The sequence below is a fragment of the Lissotriton helveticus genome, chromosome 8, assembly GCF_964261635.1.
Source record: "Lissotriton helveticus chromosome 8, aLisHel1.1, whole genome shotgun sequence".
In the NCBI taxonomy this organism is placed as follows: Eukaryota; Metazoa; Chordata; class Amphibia; order Caudata; family Salamandridae; genus Lissotriton; species Lissotriton helveticus.
Genome location: NC_136069.1, coordinates 973684052 through 973704845, shown reverse-complemented (window position 1 = coordinate 973704845; position 20794 = coordinate 973684052).

The following is a 20794-nucleotide window of genomic DNA, read 5'->3' as shown; positions in this document are numbered from 1 at the left end:
AATTCAGGATGGGGTGACTGGACTGCCCCCCACCAGGTTCTGTTACCCTGAATCCCTTGCAAACCTAAAAAACTTGACAAAAAATCACATTTTCCTCACATTTCTGTGGTGGAAAGTTATGGAATCTGCATGGATCAACAATTTTACACACACCCCGCGTTCCCCAAAGTCTTCCGAGAAAAATGGTACCTCACTAGCGTGGCTCGTCCCAGTGGCTGCGACAGGAAACGGCTCAAAACGCAACGCGGTCGCACCTCAATTTCGCAGTGAAAAATTACCCTTTTATGGCAAAGTGTGTAGCTGTAGTTTTTTAACCCTAGCTCTGCCGGCACCTAGGGAAACCTAGCAATCCTATATATTTTTTAAAACTGGACACCCAGGGGAATTCAGGATGAGGTGACTTGACTGCCTCCCACCAGGTTCTGTTACCCAGAATCCTTGCAAACCTAAAAGATTGACAAAAAAAAGCATTTTCCCCACATTTCTGTGGTGGAAAAATCTGGAATCTGCGTGGATCAACAAATTTCCAAACACCCTGTGTTCCCCAAAGTCTTCTTAGAAAAATGGTACCTCTCTTGTGTGGGACGGCCTAGTGCCTGCGTCAGGAAACGGCGCAAAACGCAACGTGGTCGCACCTCAAATTTGCAGTGAAAAATGACCCTTTTTTGTCAAAGTGCCTAGCTGTAGTTTTTGAACCCTAGCTCTGCCCGCACTTAGGGAAACCTATCAAACGTATGCATTTTTAAAAACTAGACACCCAGGGGAATTCAGGATGGGGTAAATTGACTGCCTCCCAACAGGTTCTGTTACCCAGAATCCCTTGCAAACCTAAATAATTGACCAAAAAACACATTTTCCTCACATTTCTGTTGTGGAAAGTTATGGAATCTGCGTGAATCAACAAATTTCTACCCACCCCGCGTTCCTCAAAGTCTTCTGAGAAAATTGGTACCTCACTTGTGTGGGTCGGTCTAGTGCCTGTGACAGTAAATGACACAAAACACAACGTGGTCGCACCTCAATTTCGCAGTGAATATTGACCTTTTTTGCAAATTGTCTACCTGTAGTGTTTGAACCCTAGCTCTGCCGGCAACTAGGGAAACCTTGCAAACCTATACATTTTTGAAAACTAGACACCCAGGGGAATTCAGGATAGGGAGACTTGACTGCCTCCCACCAGGGTCTGTTAACCAGAATCCCTTGCAAACCTAGAGAATTTACCAAAAAAATGAATTTTCCTCAAATTTCTGTAGTGGAAAGTCCTGAAATCTGTGTGGATCAACAAATTTCCAAACACCCTGTGTTCCTCAAAGTCTTCTGAGAAAAATGATACCACACTTGTGTGGGTCGGCCTAGTGCCTGCAACAGGAAGCAGCGCAAAACGCAACGTGGTCGCACCTCAATTTCGCAGTGAAAAATGACCCTTGTTTGGCAAAGTGCCTACCTGTAGTTTTTTAACCCTAGCTCTGCCGGCACCTAGGGAAACCTATCAAACCTATACATTTTCTAATACTAGAAATCCAGGGGAATTCAGGGTGGGGTGACTTGACTGCCTCCCACCAGGTTCTGTTACGCAGAATCCCTTGCAAACCTAAAAATTGACAAAAAAAACTAATTTTCCTCACATTTCCGTGGTGGAAAGTTCTGGAAGCTGTGTGGATCAACAAATTTCCATGCACCCCGCATTACCCAAAGTCTTTTGAGAAAAATGGTACCTCACTTGCATGGGTCGGCCTAGTGCCTGCGACAGGAAATGGCACAAAACGCAATTTGGTCGCACCTCAATTTCGCAGGGAAAAATGACCCTTTTTTGGCAAAGTGCCTAGCTGTAGTTTTTAAACCCTAGCTCTGCCGGCACCTAGGGAAACCTAGCAAACCTATACTTTTTTGAAAACTAGACACCCAGGGAAATTCAGGATGGGATGACTTGACTGCCTCCAACCAGGTTCTGTTACACAAAATCCCTTGCAAACCTAAAGAATTGACCAAAAAAACACATTTTCCTCACATTTCTGTGGTGGAAAGTTCTGGAATCTGCGTGCATCAACAAATTTCCACCCACCCCACGTTCCCCAAAGTCTTCTGAAAAAAATGGTACCTCACTTGCATGAGTCGGCCTAGTGCCTGTGACAGGAAACGGCACAAAACGTAACGTGGTCGCACCTCAATTTCGCAGTGAATAATGACCCTTTTTTGGCAAAGTGCCTAGCTGTAGTTTTTGAACCTAGCTCTGCCGGCACCTAGGGAAAACTAGCAAACCTATAAATTTTTTAATACTATACACCCATAGGAATTCAGGATGGGGTGACTTGACTGCCCCCCACCAGGTTCTGTTACCCTGAATCCCTTGCAAACCTAAAAAACTTGACAAAAAATCACATTTTCCTCACATTTCTGTGGTGGAAAGTTATGGAATCTGCATGGATCAACAATTTTACACCCACCCCGCGTTCCCCAAAGTCTTCTGAGAAAAATGGTACCTCACTAGCGTGGCTCGTCCCAGTGCCTGCGACAGGAAACGGCTCAAAACGCAACGTGGTCGCACCTCAATTTCGCAGTGAAAATGTACCCTTTTATGGCAAAGTGTGTAGCTGTAGTTTTTTTACCCTAGCTCTGCCGGCACCTAGGGAAACCTAGCAATCCTATATATTTTTTAAAACTGGACACCCAGGGGAATTCAGGATGGGGTGACTTGACTGCCTCCCACCAGGTTCTGTTACCCAGAATCCTTGCAAACCTAAAAGATTGACAAAAAAAACGCATTTTCCCCACATTTCTGTGGTGGAAAGTCCTGGAATCTGCGTGGATCAACAAATTTCCAAACACCCTGTGTTCCCCAAAGTCTTCTTAGAAAAATGGTACCTCTCTTGTGTGGGACGGCCTAGTGCCTGCGTCAGGAAACGGCGCAAAACGCAACGTGGTCGCAACTCAAATTTGCAGTGAAAAATGACCCTTTTTTGTCAAAGTGCCTAGCTGTAGTTTTTGAACCCTAGCTCTGCCCGCACTTAGGGAAACCTATCAAACTTATGCATTTTTAAAAACTAGACACCCAGGGGAATTTAGGATGGGGTAAATTGACTGCCTCCCAACAGGTTCTGTTACCCAGAATCCCTTGCAAACCTAAATAATTGACCAAAAAAACACATTTTCCTCACATTTCTGTTGTGGAAAGTTATGGAATCTGCATGAATCAACAAATTTCCACCCACCCCGCGTTCCTCAAAGTCTCCTGAGAAAATTGGTACCTCACTTGTGTGGGTCGGTCTAGTGCCTGTCACAGTAAATGACACAAAACACAACGTGGTCGCACCACAATTTCGCAGTGAATATTGACCTTTTTTGCAAATTGTCTACCTGTAGTGTTTGAACCCTAGCTCTGCCGGCACCTAGGGAAACCTTGCAAACCTATACATTTTTGAAAACTAGACACCCAGGGGAATTCAGGATGGGGAGACTTGACTGCCTCCCACCAGGTTCTGTTAACCAGAATCCCTTGTAAACCTAAAGAATTGACCCAAAAAATGAATTTTCCTCACATTTCTGTGGTGGAAAGTCCTGAAATCTGTGTGGATCAACAAATTTCCAAACACCTTGTGTTCCCCAAAGTCTTCTGAGAAAAATGGTACCTCACTTGCGTGGGTCGGTCTAGTGCCTGTGACAGTAAACGACACAAAACGCAACGTGGTCGCACCTCAATTTCGCAGTGAATAATGACCCTTTTTTGGCAAAGTGCCTAGCTGTAGATTTTTAACCCTGTCTCTGTCGGCACCTAGGGGAAACTAGCAAACCTATACATTTTTTAATACTATACACCCATAGGAATTCAGGATGGGGTGACTTGACTGCCCCCACCAGCTTCTGTTACCCTGAATCCCTTGCAAACCTAAAAAATTGACAAAAAAACCCTTTTCCTCACATTTCTGTGGTGGAAAGTTATGGAATCTGCGTGGATTAACAATTTTACACCCACCCGCGTTCCCCAAAGTCTTCTGAGAAAAATGGTACCTCACTAGCGTGGCTCGTTCCAGTGCCTGCGACAGGAAATGGCTCAAAACTCAACGTGGTCGCACCTCAATTTCGCAGTGAAAAATTACCCTTTTATGGCAAAGTGTGTAGCTGCAGTTTTTTAACCCTAGCTCTGCCGGCACCTAGGGAAACCTAGCAAACCTATATATTTTTTAACACTAGACACCCAGGGAAATTCAGGATGGGGTGACTTGACTGCCTCCCACCAGGTTCTGTTACCCAGAATCCCTTGCAAACCTAAAAAATTGACCAAAAAAACGCATTTTCCTCATATTTCTGTGGTGGAAAGTTTTTTTTTTTTTGTTCCCAAAACCTTTATTGGTGACAAAAAATAAAGGGTACACAGCTTTATGCCTACAACCTGTATGTACATGCCGGCAGCCAAGTCAAAAGTCGACATCAAATGTGTTGTTCCTCTAAGAGAGGAAAGAGTGGTCAAATGTGTTAACACAGCATGCCGCCTACAACCCTTCCGGGCCGGCCGCGATATAAAATGTCTTAAGCTGTGTAAGAATACATGTTCAAGCAAGTAATTTTACAAGGCTCGTCAAAACAATGAAACATTTGAGGTTTCTTTTATCTTTTCTAACTTACATAACCTTTCAACAATGTCTGTCCCCTCCCACGATTTCCCACCATACTTTGTATGTGGCGCATAGGAGCTGATGGTGTAGAGTAGCAGAGCGTGGTCCTCTGTGGCAATGTATAACCAGCCTCGGGTATATCGGCACTCCACACCAGTTGTAGTTTTTCTAGCTGATATGGGAGGGGGGAGAAGTGGTCTATGTTCCGATCAGTGCGCCGAACAATATGTAACTTCCTTGGATGCTATACTACCTATGATATGCTATTGTTATGTGTACACAATCTCAGTATGGGAACGGATTGGACGCTGGCCAGTAGCTGGGCTAACCCTGCTGGTGTGGCATGTATTCGGGTCGTCTACGTGTTCGCGTACCATGTGAGTATCCCGTGTTCACCTCCCAAGGGTACTCTATGTGAATTGACTCATAAAGGATGCGAGGTATGGAGGCGGAGGGATAAAGCAAAATCGACGCTGTGTTGGGACTAGACCCAGTGCCATGCAAGGTGGACGGACCAATTTACCCCACCTATCCGGTACCATCTGCCCCTGGCGAGTTGTCGCCCTGCACACGAAGTAGATAAGCAGTGAGGGGACCCCATAGGTCTTTGGGACGTGACCGGTGAGGTAAGAGGTCAGCATAATTGTGCAGTTGATCCTGCCAAGTGGACATTGTAGACAACCAAATTTTGAATTTGGGCGCCCGTCCTCGACCCCAACGGCACGCCACATGGCGTTTGGCTAATAAAAGACTTAGTGCGAAAAATTTCCGGTGTACCTTTATCTCCGGGTTCGACTGTCCCAGTAGGGCAATCTTCGGACAGGGTGCAACACTCACCCCGATCATTTCAGACAGAGCTTTAAATATCTCGTCCCAATATGCCGCTACAGCGGGACATGTCCACGCCAGGTGGAAGAAGTCCGCACCTTCGTTCCTGCATCTAAGGCATCTATCAGAATCCCAAAGTCCAAAACGGCACAATTTGGCAGGGGTGTAATATAGTCGATGTACAAATTTAAAATGTACTAGTCTGAGACGAGCATTGCCGGTCACAGCATTGGTATGTGAGCAGCTTTCCTCCCATTGGTCGTCTGACAATGGAGAGTCTAGATCTCTGTCCCAGTCGTGTCTCGCTCTAAGTGGTGGGGGCGACGATGCGGCCTGGGCATGTTTATATAGCATGGAGACTATATGCCTTGGCACGTCCGCTTGAAGAAGGGCATGCAGGGGCGCCATAACGTCTGGCTCATCCGGGAAGCTAGGTGTGACCGCTTTCACACACTGACGTAACCGGACATACAGGAACGTCTCCATCACCGAGGGGGTAGTGTCCCCAAAGAACTGAGCCGACGTCCGAAACTGCCCCTGGAGGTAAAGATCACCCCAGGTATGAAACGCCAGCTTCGTGAGCATTTTACGGCCGATCTCCTCACAGGAGATGCTTAGTCTAGGGTCATGTGCAAGGGGCATGCACGGTGAGTATAGGAACTCGACCCCCATAGTGGTAGCCAGTCGCCTCCAAGCTCGTACCGTGCAGTCAACAGTGGTGGGGTCGCGATCCGATATTCGGGCCACAGAGTATAGGTAACCCGACGGTTGTATAGGTCTCATGTATCCGTCCTCTACCGCTAGATGAGCCATGAAGGGAGGAGGGTGAAGCCAGTTCGCAGCGAAATGGCCCTGGGCACAATCGTAATAGCGTTGAAAATTAGGGACATCAAAACCGCCCTGATGATAGGGCAACATTAAAGTTTTCAGACCGATCCTGGCCTGTTTACCACCCCAGATGAGCCGTGATAGTTGGGAGTTGAGGGCACGAAAGAAATATGATCCTGGACTATATGGAATATTAGTAAAGAGATATAGCAGTTTGGGGAGGATCACCATCTTAATTAGGGAGATGCGTCCTGCCATTGACAGTGGGAGATGGATCCATTTAGTGATGGTGTCAGTCAATTTATCAAGAACGGTACCATAATTTGCTCTAATGAGGGTTTCCCTGTTCCTTGTCACCTTGATGCCCAGATACTTTATCTCATCTGCCTCCCATATTAGAGGGTAGTCTAAAGGGAATTGCTGGGTCTTGTCTGTCAAGGAGAATAAAGCAGATTTAGACCAATTTATTTGAATCCCCGAAATGGCCCCAAACTTTGTGATCTCCCGCAAGAGAGGGTTAAGGTTATCTTGCGGTTTGTGTACATACAGTGTCATGTCATCCGCATATAATGCAATGAGCAGCTGACGTTCGGGGTATATTAAAGAGCGGTGGTTGTGATGTTGCCGGAGTTTTGCAGACAGAGGTTCAATGGCTATCGCGAAGAGGACCGGGGAGAGCGGGCAGCCCTGTCGGGTGCCTCTATGAATCTCGAAGGGGGCTGAACGGGAGCCATTTAGCAGGACTGAAGCTTGCGGCTTGCAGTACAGCAGTCGGATCCAATCAAGGAAGTTAAACGGTATCCCCATCCGTTCCAAAAGGGCCAGAAGGTAATCCCATTCGAGGGAATCGAACGCCTTCGTGGCGTCTAGAAAAACCGCAGCTGCCTCACAACGAGGGTCAATATCCTGCAGCACCGCTTGAAGGGTTCGCAGATTATGTGATGTTGCCCTGTTAGGGACAAAACCGGCCTGGTCAGGCAAGACTAACCGCTCCATCAATAGATTAAGGCGCGTTGCTAGTACTTTCGCCAATATTTTAACGTTGGTGTTTAACAATGAGAGAGGTCTATATGAATCACATTGTTCTGGCGACTTGCCGGGCTTTAACAGGGATGTTATCAGGGCTTCACGCATAGTAATTAGCAAAGAACCCTCCTCCAAGGCAGTATAATATACTTGTTTCAGTATTGGGGCGAGCATGTGAATATAGGCCTTATAGAAATCGATTGGCAATCCGTCCGATCCGGGTGTCTTGCCCGACTTCATTGACATGATCGCATCCTTTATTTCATCGAGCTCGAGTTCATGATGAAGAAACTTCTGCTGTGAGGGGCCTAGCCAAGCAATTGCAGTGTCATCTAGATACGTATTCAAGCCGATAGGTGCCGATCTTTGGGAGGTATATAGGGCAGTGTAGTGATCCCTAAGGATGCAAAAATGTTCTGTTTGGTCTCTCTGCGGAACATTGTGTTCGTCTAGCAAAGTTGCAACATAGCTATTATACCTAGGGGGTCTGACAGCAGTGGCGAGTGCCCTGCCGGGTCTGTCCCCCTCACCGTAAATACGCGCAGTATACGGTTTCCCCAGGAACTTACACTCTTTCTCAGCCTCTTCGGCATACTCATTTAGTTTCTCCCTGAGTCGTGCTTTAGCTACTTGTCCATGAGCAGTATGTGTCATGTCCCGCTCCAAGTCTCTGATCTCGGTTTCTAGTTTGCGTAACGTGCCCCGAAGAGATTTGAGGACGCCACCTCCTTTTGCAATGCACCACCCTCTTACCGTGACCTTAAAGGCCTCCCATACCGTTGTGAAGCTGTCGACCGACTCAATGTTGCGCTCGAAGAAGTCTTGTATGTCTTGGTCAAGTTCTGCCTTAAAGGCCGAATCTGTGAGATGCGCCGGGTTAAGACGCCAGCTTAGATATGGGGAGACGTCAAGGGGAATGCGAAGCGATATGAGAACTGGTGAGTGGTCCGAGAATGTCCTGGCAAGATGTATGGTATTAACCAGCCAGGGGGCGAGGCCAGCCGACAAGAACACATAATCTATGCGTGCCCAGGTGGAGTGAACCGCAGAGTAGTGTGTGCCCTGTCTTATGGATGGGTGCGAGTGTCTTCAGGCATCAATGAAATGGTGTTCCTCAACCAAGGCCAATAGCATACGTTGGGTATGTGTGTAATGTAACGCTTGGGGGTGAGACCTGTCCATGCCTGGTTGCAAGGCTGTGTTGAAGTCCCCTCCCAGTATAACATGACCTATGCCCAATGTTTGAATTTTGCCCCACATAGTGAGAAGGGCAGAAGGATCATCTGTATTGGGGCCATAGTAGCACGCAAAAAGGACAGAGTGTGTATGCAATTTTCCCCACATCATACAATATCTACCACCCGAATCTACCTCGGACCCAGTAGGTGTGAAGTGCATCCCTCGCCTGACTAAAATAGTTACCCCCCTGGCATAATTTGAATAAGAGGAGAACACCTTGCATGAGGCCCATCTAGATGCGAACATAGGAGAGCTGCCTGACAATAGGTGTGTTTCTTGGAGCATGGCAATTGACACACCCTGCCTGTCAAAGTAACCCAGAATCTGTCTCTTCTTACGTGGGTTATTCAGTCCGCGAATATTCCATGAGACCAGCTGGAATGGTTGTGTCGGCCGTGCGCCTGTTACATCACCCATCTAAACCTATACAGATCTGTGTAACATATAAATGCATCATCCAGGAAAACGGAGCAAAGAATGTCAGTACAACCACAGTACATCCCAATTTCCTCCCCGCCCAGCTTACTCCAAACACGTGTGGACGACAGCTTAATCGTGACAGTATTAATTCGGAGTGTCTGCCCACCCACACCGGCATCCCCAATTGGCCGGGTAAATAGTCCCCACCCCCCCTCCCCGCACCCCAACATACCTAAGATAAAAGAGATAACTACATATGCCTCTAGAGGTGTCTAGGGGATCACCCATTGGGGACAGAGTCTAGGGGCGCCAGACCTGACATCCACCTCCTCACTTACACCCACAGGCAACCAGGTATAACCTAGTCGGCTATTGCGGGACGGAGGTGGGCGATCAAGCACTCAAGTATAACGTAGAGGAAATTAGAAAAAGTACCTCACCGGGACATATAGTGCTCCGACTGCATGCGATCAGCGTCCAAATTACTAGTGGTCAAACTGCCAGCATGTCCTTTTAGTCCTGATGCGACATTGGTGATTGCGACCTGGAGCGTTGTCTTTCCGTCTCGTCTCTGGCCTGTTCCCTTCTGTGCTGCTTGAGAAAGTCTTCAACTTGCTGCGGATTCAGGAAAAGGTGTTGCCTGCCGTGATGCGACACTTTTAATTTAGCTGGGTAAAGCATTGCGTATGGGATCTCCTGGGCCTGGAGTTTCTTTTTAACTCCTGTAAACTTGCGTCTGGCCTCTTGGACCGAGGGGGTGAAATCAGGGAAAAAGGACAGTGTTGCGTTGCCATAGTTCACAGTCCCCAGCTCTCTCGCACGTCGCAGCACCGCATCTCTGTCTCTATAATTTAGAAAGCGCGCAATGATGGGACGTGGTTGGGCACCGGGAGGAGGGCGAGCAGCCAGGGACCTGTGGGCCCTCTCCACGATGAGGTGTGAGGAGAAGGAGTCTTTCCCAAATAGTTCCACCACTAGTTTCTCCATAAAAAGCTTCATTTTCCCTGTGTTGGTGGACTCAGCAAGGCCCAAAACGCGAATGTTATTGCGGCGGGATCACGCTTCCAAATCCTCATTCCTCTCCGCAATTATTTTAAGTAGTCTGTCCATTTGCGTGACTTGTTTGTTAGTAGAGGTGGCCCCGTCTTCTAATTCCGAAATCCTGTCTTCGGACTCCTTTATGCGGGTGTCGTGATGTTCTAGTTTCGCCACTACGCTGTCCATGCGCGTATTTATGGTGTCGATTTTGGAGTCTATTGTTAATAGGCTCTGCCTCATGCCGAGCAAAATAGTTTTCCAGTCTTCCTCCTGCGGGGCTGAGGCAGTAGGGCTGCTCTCCACCTCCGACGTCGTTTTTGAAGATTTTTTGGACTCAAAAGGGATTTTTGATTGTCTAGCATCAGCGCGGCCCATGTCGCGTCTAGGTATCCGCGATGTCGCGGAGGAAGAGGCCGCCAGGATGCAGATGGACCACGGCTAGTGGGGAGCTGTCGTATATTTGGCAGGAGAAGACCGGGGAGTGGGGGCCGGGGTCCTCAGCCGTCCAGTATCAGCGAGGCTGCGTGCAGGTGCGGACCGCACCAGTAGGGTGTTATGATTCACCGCTAGAGAGCATTACCAATGGGACGCTCAGGCCATTCTGTGGCGACCCACAATATGTTCCAGTCCTGACGGGGGGCTACAGTCCGCAGTATTTGGCACCCTTCTCACAACAAGTGTCACCTCACCAGTGATAGTGCGCCAGCCTCCAAGCACAGAAAGTGTCTCTCCCTTAGTTCGATTTCCCTCGCTATGGCCGCCGATCAAACTGGCCTCTGCATAGGCGCTCGCTATTTTGTGCTGCTTGTTGGGAGGTCAGCACTGGGAGCACTGGGCTTAGTCATATCCGGTGTCTGGGAATAGCAAAAGTGGCGTTACAATCCAGGGGGGGAGGGGGAGTCGCTCCCAGCAACCCACCTCGGGCAGGGTGTTGCAGCGTTTTGGGCGCACTTATGAGCTGGGGTAGGCCGTAGCAGTTAGTAGGCCTCACCTGGTCCACACATGTAGGGGGGCCTGATACGGTCACTTATGTCCTCCCTGAAGGGTCCCACAGTGGCGAGGGCCTTGGTTTGCAGGTAGCAGGGCTGAGTGTCATGCGCCGGCAGTTCATGTACCGGCCGATTGCATGTAGGCCGCAAAGCCCCGGGGTCAAGTGAGGGACCAGTCTGCCGGACAGGGGGGCCCCAGGGTCCGCAGCAACAGGACGGGCAAACGCGGCAGCCGGGTGATTAACGCCGGCGCTATGGGCGCCGCTCTGCCTAATTAGTGCTCCAGGTCCAGGAGAGTGTCAGCTCTGCCAATTCTATTCGCAGGCCTCAGGGGACAGTGCTTGTAACTCCCACCGGAGGTAAAACGGGGCCGAGGATACCTCCGAAGGCAAGAATCCCAGTCCTCAGGTCGTGCTCACCCTTACCGCAGGCACAAGCGATGCTCCAGCGGCGGCAGCCCTTCAGGCCGGGTGTGTGTAGCAACCAGCCTCGTAGGAAAGGAGTCACTCGGCAGGTCCGTGCAGGCCCCAGAGCACCGGACTCTCCCGGCAGGCCAGTCCGCCCTCCAGCAGCATCCGCAGCCACCCGGTCCCGCTCCCTGAGTTCCCCTGCACTTTGCTTGGCAGTCAGCTGGGCATTCCCGGCAATTGAGGTACCGCTGTGTTCAGCACGGTGTGGTGGACACGATGGAGTGGTGTCCAGGTGGGTATCATCGGTCAGGATAGTGCAGGATAGTGATAAGTGCTTGATCTGGCGAGAGCCTTACACCAGTTCGTCCATCTTGGTTTGGCGCCACCTAGCGCCCCCCTGTGGTGGAAAGTTCTGGAATCTGCGTGGATCAACAAATTTCCAAACACCCTGTGTTCCCCAAAGTTTTCTTAGAAAAATGGTACCTCTCTTGTGTGGGACGGCCTAGTGCCTGCGTCAGGAAATGGCGCAAAACGCAACGTGGTCGCACCTCAAATTTGCAGGTAAAATTACCCTTTTTTGTCAAAGTGCCTAGCTGTAGTTTTTGAACCCTAGCTCTGCCCGCACTTAGGGAAACCTATCAAAATTATGCATTTTTAAAAACTAGACACCCAGTGGAATTCAGGATGGGGTAAATTGACTGCCTCCCAACAGGTTATGTTACCCAGAATCCCTTGCAAACCTAAATAATTGACCAAAAAAACACATTTTCCTCACATTTCTGTTGTGGAAAGTTATGGAATCTGCGTGAATCAACAAATTTCCACCCACCCCGCGTTCCTCAAAGTCTTCTGAGAAAATTGGTACCTCACTTGTGTGGGTCGGTCTAGTGCCTGTGACAGTAAATGACACAAAACACAACGTGGTCGCACCTCAATTTCGCAGTGAATATTGACCTTTTTTGCAAATTGTCTACCTGTAGTGTTTGAACCCTAGCTCTGCCGGCACCTAGGGAAACCTTGCAAACCTATACATTTTTGAAAACTAGACACCCAGGGGAATTCAGGATGGGGAGACTTGACTGCCTCCCACCAGGTTCTGTTAACCAGAATCCCTTGCAAACCGAAAGAATTGACCAAAAAAACGAATTTTCCTCACATTTCTGTGGTGGAAAGTCCTGAAATCTGTGTGGATCAACACATTTCCAAACACCCTGTGTTCCCCAAAATCTTCTGAGAAAAATGGTACCACACTTGTGTGGGTCGGCCTAGTGCCTGCGACAGGAAGCGGCGCAAAACGCAACGTGGTCGCACCTCAATTTCGCAGTGGAAAATGACCCTTTTTTGGCAAAGTGCCTACCTGTAGGTTTTGAACCCTAGCTCTGCCGGCACCTAGGGAAACCTTGCAAACCTATACATTTTTGAAAACTAGACACCCAGGGAAATTCAGGATGGGGAGACTTGACTGCCTCTCACCAGGTTCTGTTACCCAGAATCCCTTGCAAACCTAAAGAATCTTACAAAAAAGAGCTCCGGAGCACCAAAATCAGCTACTATGAGAACAGGATTAAAAACGCTGCCTGCTCAGCCCACGAAACATACTCCGTTCTCAAAGAACTGCTCCATGCCCCTGACCCCCCACTCAAAGCCCTTGATCCCAAAGAAGTTGAAACCAAATGCAATAACCTAGCCACCTTCTTCGATGAGAAGATTCATAAAATTCTTCTCACTATACCCCCCCCTATACAGACCCAAATAGAGCAGGATCCCACCATCACCTCCGCTAATCCTTCCCCGCCGTCGGCGTACCCCCAACCCTATCTGGACGCCTTCGGCCCTGTAACTACAGAAGAGGTAGAAGCAACCCTGACCTCAATCAAAAGTGGCTCCCCCCTCGACCCGGCCCCCCTCCGCTTCTTAAAAAAAGTGTCGAACACCATCATCCCTCCCCTCACGGCCCTGATCAACTCCTCTCTCTCGGAGGGCATAGTCCCCCCTAGCTGGAAAGCGGCAGCAGTTAAAGGTCTGCTAAAGAAACCCTCTTTAGACCCGGAAGACCTCGCCAACTATAGGCCCATCTCCCTCCTCCCTGGAAACAGCAAAATCGCGGAGAAGTTGGTTAATAAGCAACTATCACGTTATCTTGAGAGTAACAACCTTCTAGGGGTCTCCCAGACAGGGTTCCGTCCAGGTCAGGGCACGGACATCGCTCTCCTGGCAGCAGTGGAGAAGGCCAGAAGCATTCTGGACACGGGAGGATCAGTGGCAGTGATCCTCCTAGACCTCAGCGCGGCCTTCGACACTGTGGACCACCCCACCCTTATTCACCGACTGGGAGAAGTCGGAATAAAAGGTTCGGCCCTGAAGTGGCTCGAATCATTCTTATCAGGACGTTCCTTCCAGGTGCGGGAAAATGACAGCCACTCACCTACCATCCCCCTCCGGTGTGGAGTACCGCAGGGCTCATCCTTGAGCCCTACGTTGTTCAACGTATACATGGCCCCACTGGAGAAGAGGGTCAGCTCGTTTGGCGTGTCAATTATCAACTACGCCGACGACACTCAGTTGATCGTAACCCTCTCACACCCCCACCACGCCCCTTCTGACCTCCACAGCTGCTTGTCTGAAGTCCACCAATGGATGAATCTATCCTCGCTGAAACTAAACGGTTCTAAGACCGAGATACTCCTGATGGGCCATAAGGAACCATCTTTGCCATCTCACCTCTGGCCCAGTTGCCTAGGTGACCCTCCTGTTCCCAAGGAAGAGGTTAAGAGCCTCGGGGTATGGATCGAGAAAGATATGAGTTTCAGAACCCAGGCTAAAAAGACAGCAGGAATTTGTTTCGGGTTACTTAGAGCCTGCAGGAAGATCTTCCCCTTGCTCCCCGACACCGCAAGAAGGCTTCTCATTCAGGGTCTAATCCTGGCAAGACTAGATTACTGCAACGCCATCTACTTGGGAGCTCCTGAAGCCACCATGAACACACTGCAAAAAGTCCAAAATACCGCCGCCCGCCTACTCACAGGAACACCAGGAAGATCATCCGCCAAACCGGCTCTTAAATCCCTCCACTGGCTCCCAGTGAGAGAGAGGGTCATCTTTAAGGCGCTCTGCTTGGCCCATAAGACCCTCAACAACAACGGCCCCCCTCTTCTTAAAGAAATCTTAAATCCCTATAAAACGAAAAGAGACCTTCGATCCAGTACAGAAAATTTCATCTCGGCTCCCAGAGTCAAAAAAGCTAAGACTGGCGGCCGTCGGTTTTCGGTCCACACTGCTAAATATTGGAACCTTCTCCCACGAAGACTCAGGACAGAACCGAACTATCTCCAGTTCAGAAAAACCCTTAAGACCTCCCTTTTTCCCCAAACATAATCACACCAGACGGCAGAAACCCCGGAAGAAGCAGGTCAGCGCTGGGATGCTCTTTCGAGTTACTACGCGCTTAACAAAACCATTAAATAAATAAATAAATAAATAAAGAATTGACCAAAAAACACCTTTTCCTCACATTTCTGTGGTGGAAAGTTATGGAATCTGCGTGGATTAACAATTTTACACCCACCCGCGGTCCCCAAAGTCTTCTGAGAAAAATGGTACCTCACTAGCGTGGCTCGTTCCAGTGCCTGCGACAGGAAACGGCTCAAAACGCAACGTGGTCGCACCTCAATTTCGCAGTGAAAAATTACCCTTTTATGGCAAAGTGTGTAGCTGTAGTTTTTTAACCCTAGCTCTGCCGGCACCTAGGGAAACCTAGCAAACCTATATATTTTTTAACACTAGACACCCAGGGGAATTCAGGATGGGGTGACTTGACTGCCTCCCACCAGGTTCTGTTACCCAGAATCCCTTGCAAACCTAAAAAATTGACCCAAAAAACGCATTTTCCTCATATTTATGTGGTGGAAAGTTCTAGAATCTGTGTGGATCAACAAATTTACACCTACCCCACGTTCCCCAAAATCTTCTGAGAAAAATGGTACCTCACTTGCGTGGGTCGTCATAGTGCCTGCGACAGGAAACAGCTGAAAACGCAACGTGGTCGCACCTCAATTTTGCAGTAACAAATTACCCTTTTTTGGCAAAGTGTGTAGCTGCAGTTTTTGAACCCTAGCTCTGCCGGCACCTAGGGAAACCTATCAAACCTATACATTTTCTAATACTAGAAATCCAGGGAAATTCAGGGTGGGGTGACTTGACTGCCTCCCACCAGGTTCTGTTACGCAGAATCCCTTGCAAACCTAAAAATTGACAAAAAAAACTAATTTTCCTCACATTTCTGTGGTGGAAAGTTCTGGAAGCTGTGTGGATGAACAAATTTCCATGCACCCCGCATTACCCAAAGTCTTCTGAGAAAAATGGTACCTCACTTGCATGGGTCGGCCTAGTGCCTGCGACAGGAAATGGCACAAAACGCAATTTGGTCGCACCTCAATTTCGCAGGGAAAAATGAAACTTTTTTGGCAAAGTGCCTAGCTGTAGTTTTTGAACCCTAGCTCTGCCGGCACCTAGGGAAACCTAGCAAACCTATACTTTTTTGAAAACTAGACACCCAGGGAAATTCAGGATGGGATGACTTGACTGCCTCCAACCAGGTTCTGTTACACAAAATCCCTTGCAAACCTAAAGAATTGACCAAAAAAACACATTTTCCTCACATTTCTGTGGTGGAAAGTTCTGGAATCTGCGTGCATCAACAAATTTCCACCCACCCCACGTTCCCCAAAGTCTTCTGAAAAAAATGGTACCTCACTTGCATGGGTCGGCCTAGTGCCTGTGACAGGAAACGGCACAAAACGTAACGTGGTCGCACCTCAATTTGCAGTGAATAATGAACCTTTTTTGGCAAAGTGCCTAGCTGTAGTTTTTGAACCTAGCTCTGCCGGCACCTAGGGAAAACTAGCAAACCTATACATTTTTTAATACTATACACCCATAGGAATTCAGGATGGGGTGACTTGACTGCCCCCCACCAGGTTCTGTTACCCTGAATCCCTTGCAAACCTAAAAAACTTGACAAAAAATCACATTTTCCTCACATTTCTGTGGTGGAAAGTTATGGAATCTGCATGGATCAACAATTTTACACCCACCGCGCGTTCCCCAAAGTCTTCTGAGAAAAATGGTACCTCACTAGCGTGGCTCGTTCCAGTGCCTGCGACAGGAAACGGCTCAAAACGCAACGTGGTCGCACCTCAATTTCGCAGTGAAAAATTACCCTTTTATGGCAAAGTGTGTAGCTGTAGTTTTTTAACCCTAGCTCTGCCGGCACCTAGGGAAACCTAGCAATCCTATATATTTTTTAAAATTGGACACCCAGGGGAATTCAGGATGGGGTGACTTGACTGCCTCCCACCAGGTTCTGTTACCCAGAATCCTTGCAAACCTAAAAGATTGACAACAAAAACGCATTTTCCCCACATTTCTGTGGTGGAAAGTTCTGGAATCTGTGTGGATCAACAAATTTCCAAACACCCTGTGTTCCCCAAAGTCTTCTTAGAAAAATGGTACCTCTCTTGTGTGGGACGGCCTAGTGCCTGCATCAGGAAACGGCGCAAAACGCAACGTGGTCGCACCTCAAATTTGCAGTGAAAAATGACCCTTTTTTGTCAAAGTGCCTAGCTGTAGTTTTTGAACCCTAGCTCTGCCCGCACTTAGGGAAGCCTATCAAACTTATGCATTTTTAAAAACTAGACACCCAGGGGAATTCAGGATGGGGTAAATTGACTGCCTCCCAACAGGTTGTGTTACCCAGAATCCCTTGCAAACCTAAATAATTGACCAAAAAAACAAATTTTCCTCACATTTCTGTTGTGGAAAGTTATGGAATCTGCGTGAATCAACAAATTTCCACCCACCCCGCGTTCCTCAAAGTCTTCTGAGAAAATTGGTACCTCACTTGTGTGGGTCGGTCTAGTGCCTGTGACAGTAAATGACACAAAACACAACATGGTCGCACCTCAATTTCGCAGTGAATATTGACCTTTTTTGCAAATTGTCTACCTGTAGTGTTTGAACCCTAGCTCTGCCAGCACCTAGGGAAACCTTGCAAACCTAGTCTTCTGAGAAAAATGGTACCTCACTTGCATGGGTCGGTCTAGTGCCTGCGACAGGAAATGGCACAAAACGCAATTTGGTCGCACCTCAATTTCGCAGGGAAAAATGACCCTTTTTTGGCAAAGTGCCTAGCTGTAGTTTTTTAACCCTAGCTCTGCCGGCACCTAGGGAAACCTAGCAAACCTATACTTTTTTGAAAACTAGACACCCAGGGAAATTCAGGATGGGATGACTTGACTGCCTCCAACCAGGTTCTGTTACACAAAATCCCTTGCAAATCTAAAGAATTGACCAAAAAAACACATTTTCCTCACATTTCTGTGGTGGAAAGTTCTGGAATCTGCGTGCATCAACAAATTCCCACCCACCCCACGTTCCCCAAAGTCTTCTGAAAACAATGGTACCTCACTTGCATGGGTCGGCCTAGTGCCTGCGACAGGAAACGGCACAAAACGTAACGTGGTCGCACCTCAATTTCGCAGTGAATAATGACCCTTTTTTGGCAAAGTGCCTAGCTGTAGTTTTTGAACCTAGCTCTGCCGGCACCTAGGGAAAACTAGCAAACCTATACATTTTTTTATATTATACACCCATAGGAATTCAGGATGGGGTGACTTGACTGCCCCCCACCAGGTTCTGTTACCCTGAATCCCTTGCAAACCTAAAAAACTTGACAAAAAATCACATTTTCCTCACATTTCTGTGGTGGAAAGTTATGGAATCTGCATGGATCAACAATTTTACACACAGCCCGCGTTCCCCAAAGTCTTCTGAGAAAAATGGTACCTCACTAGCGTGGCTCGTCCCAGTGCCTGCGACAGGAAACGGCTCAAAACGCAACGTGGTCGCACCTCAATTTCGCAGTGAAAAATTACCCTTTTATGGCAAAGTGTGTAGCTGTAGTTTTTTAATCCTAGCTCTGCCGGCACCTAGGGAAACCTAGCAATCCTATATATTTTTTAAAACTGGACACCCAGGGGAATTCAGGATGGGGTTACTTGACTGCCTCCCACCAGGTTCTGTTACCCAGAATCCCTTGCAAACCTAAAAGATTGACAAACAAAACGCATTTTCCCAACATTCCTGTGGTGGAAAGTTCTGGAATCTGCGTGGATCAACACATTTCCAAACACCCTGTGTTCCCCAAAGTCCTCTTAGAAAAATGGTACCTCTCTTGTGTGGGACGGCCTAGTGCCTGCGTCAGGAAACGGCGCAAAACGCAACGTGGTCGCACCTCAAATTTGCAGTGAAAAATGACCCTTTTTTGTCAAAGTGCCTAGCTGTAGTTTTTGAACCCTAGCTCTGCCGGCACCTAGGGAAACCTTGCAAACCTATACATTTTTGAAAACTAGACACCCAGGGGAATTCAGGATGGGGAGACTTGACTGCCTCCCACCAGGTTCTGTTACCCAGAATCCCTTGCAAACCTAAAGAATTGACCAAAAAACAAATTTTCCTCACATTTCTGTGGTGGAAAGTTTTGGAATCTGCGTGCATCAACAAATTTCCACTCACCCCGCGTTCCTCAAAGTCTTCTGAGAAAAATGGTACCTCACTTGTGTGGGTCGGTCTAGTGCCTGTGACAGTAAACGACACAAAACGCAACGTGGTTGCACCTCAATTTCGCAGTGAATAATGACCCTTTTTTGCAAATTGTCTACCTGTAGTGTTTGAACCCTAGCTCTGCCAGCACCTAGGGAAACCTTGCAAACCTAGTCTTCTGAGAAAAATGGTACATCACTTGCATGGGTCGGTCTAGTGCCTGCGACAGGAAATGGCACAAAACGCAATTTGGTCGCACCTCAATTTCGCAGGGAAAAATGACCCTTTTTTGGCAAAGTGCCTAGCTGTAGTTTTTTAACCCTAGCTCTGCCGGCACCTAGGGAAACCTAGCAAACCTATACTTTTTTGAAAACTAGACACCCAGGGAAATTCAGGATGGGATGACTTGACTGCCTCCCACGAGGTTCTGTTACACAAAATCCCTTGCAAATCTAAAGAATTGACCAAAAAAACACATTTTCCTCACATTTCTGTGGTGGAAAGTCCTGGAATCTGCGTGCATCAACACATTCCCACCCACCCCACGTTCCCCAAAGTCTTCTAAAAACAATGGTACCTCACTTGCATGGGTCTGCCTAGTGCCTGCGACAGGAAACGGCACAAAACGTAACGTGGTCGCACCTCAATTTCGCAGTGAATAATGACCCTTTTTTGGCAAAGTGCCTAGCTGTAGTTTTTGAACCTAGCTCTGCCGGCACCTAGGGAAAACTAGCAAACCTATACATTTTTTTATATTATACACCCATAGGAATTCAGGATGGGGTGACTTGACTGCCCCCCACCAGGTTCTGTTACCCTGAATCCCTTGCAAACCTAAAAAACTTGACAAAAAATCACATTTTCCTCACATTTCTGTGGTGGAAAGTTATGGAATCTGCATGGATCAACAATTTTACACACAGCCCGCGTTCCCCAAAGTCTTCTGACAAAAATGGTACCTCACTAGCGTGGCTCGTCCCAGTGCCTGCGACAGGAAACGGCTCAAAACGCAACGTGGTCGCACCTCAATTTCGCAGTGAAAAATTACCCTTTTATGGCAAAGTGTGTAGCTGTAGTTTTTTAACCCTAGCTCTGCCGGCACCTAGGGAAACCTAGCAATCCTATATATTTTTTAAAACTGGACACCCAGGGGAATTCAGGATGGGGTTACTTGACTGCCTCCCACCAGGTTCTGTTACCCAGAATCCCTTGCAAACCTAAAAGATTGACAAACAAAACGCATTTTCCCCACATTCCTGTGGTGGAAAGTTCTGGAATCTGCGTGGATCAACACATTTCCAAACACCCTGTGTTCCCCAAAGTCTTCTTAGAAAAATGGTACCTCTCTTGTGTGGGACGGCCTAGTGCCTGCATCAGGAAACGGCGCAAAACGCAACGTGGTCGCACCTCAAATTTGCAGTGAAAAATGACCCTTTTTTGTCAAAGTGCCTAGCTGTAGTTTTTGAACCCTAGCTCTGCCCGCACTTAGGGAAACCTATCAAAATTATGCATTTTTAATAACTAGACACCCAGGGGAATTAAGGATGGGGTAAATTGACTGCCTCCCAACAGGTTCTGTTACCCAGAATCCCTTGCAAACCTAAATAATTGACAAAAAACAAATTTTCCTCACATTTCTGTTGTGGAAAGTTATGGAATCTGCGTGAATCAACAAATTTCCACCCACCCCGCGTTCCTCAAAGTCTTCTGAGAAAATTGGTACCTCACTTGTGTGGGTCGGTCTAGTGCCTGTGACAGTAAATGACACAAAACACAACGTGGTCGCACCTCAATTTCGCAGTGAATA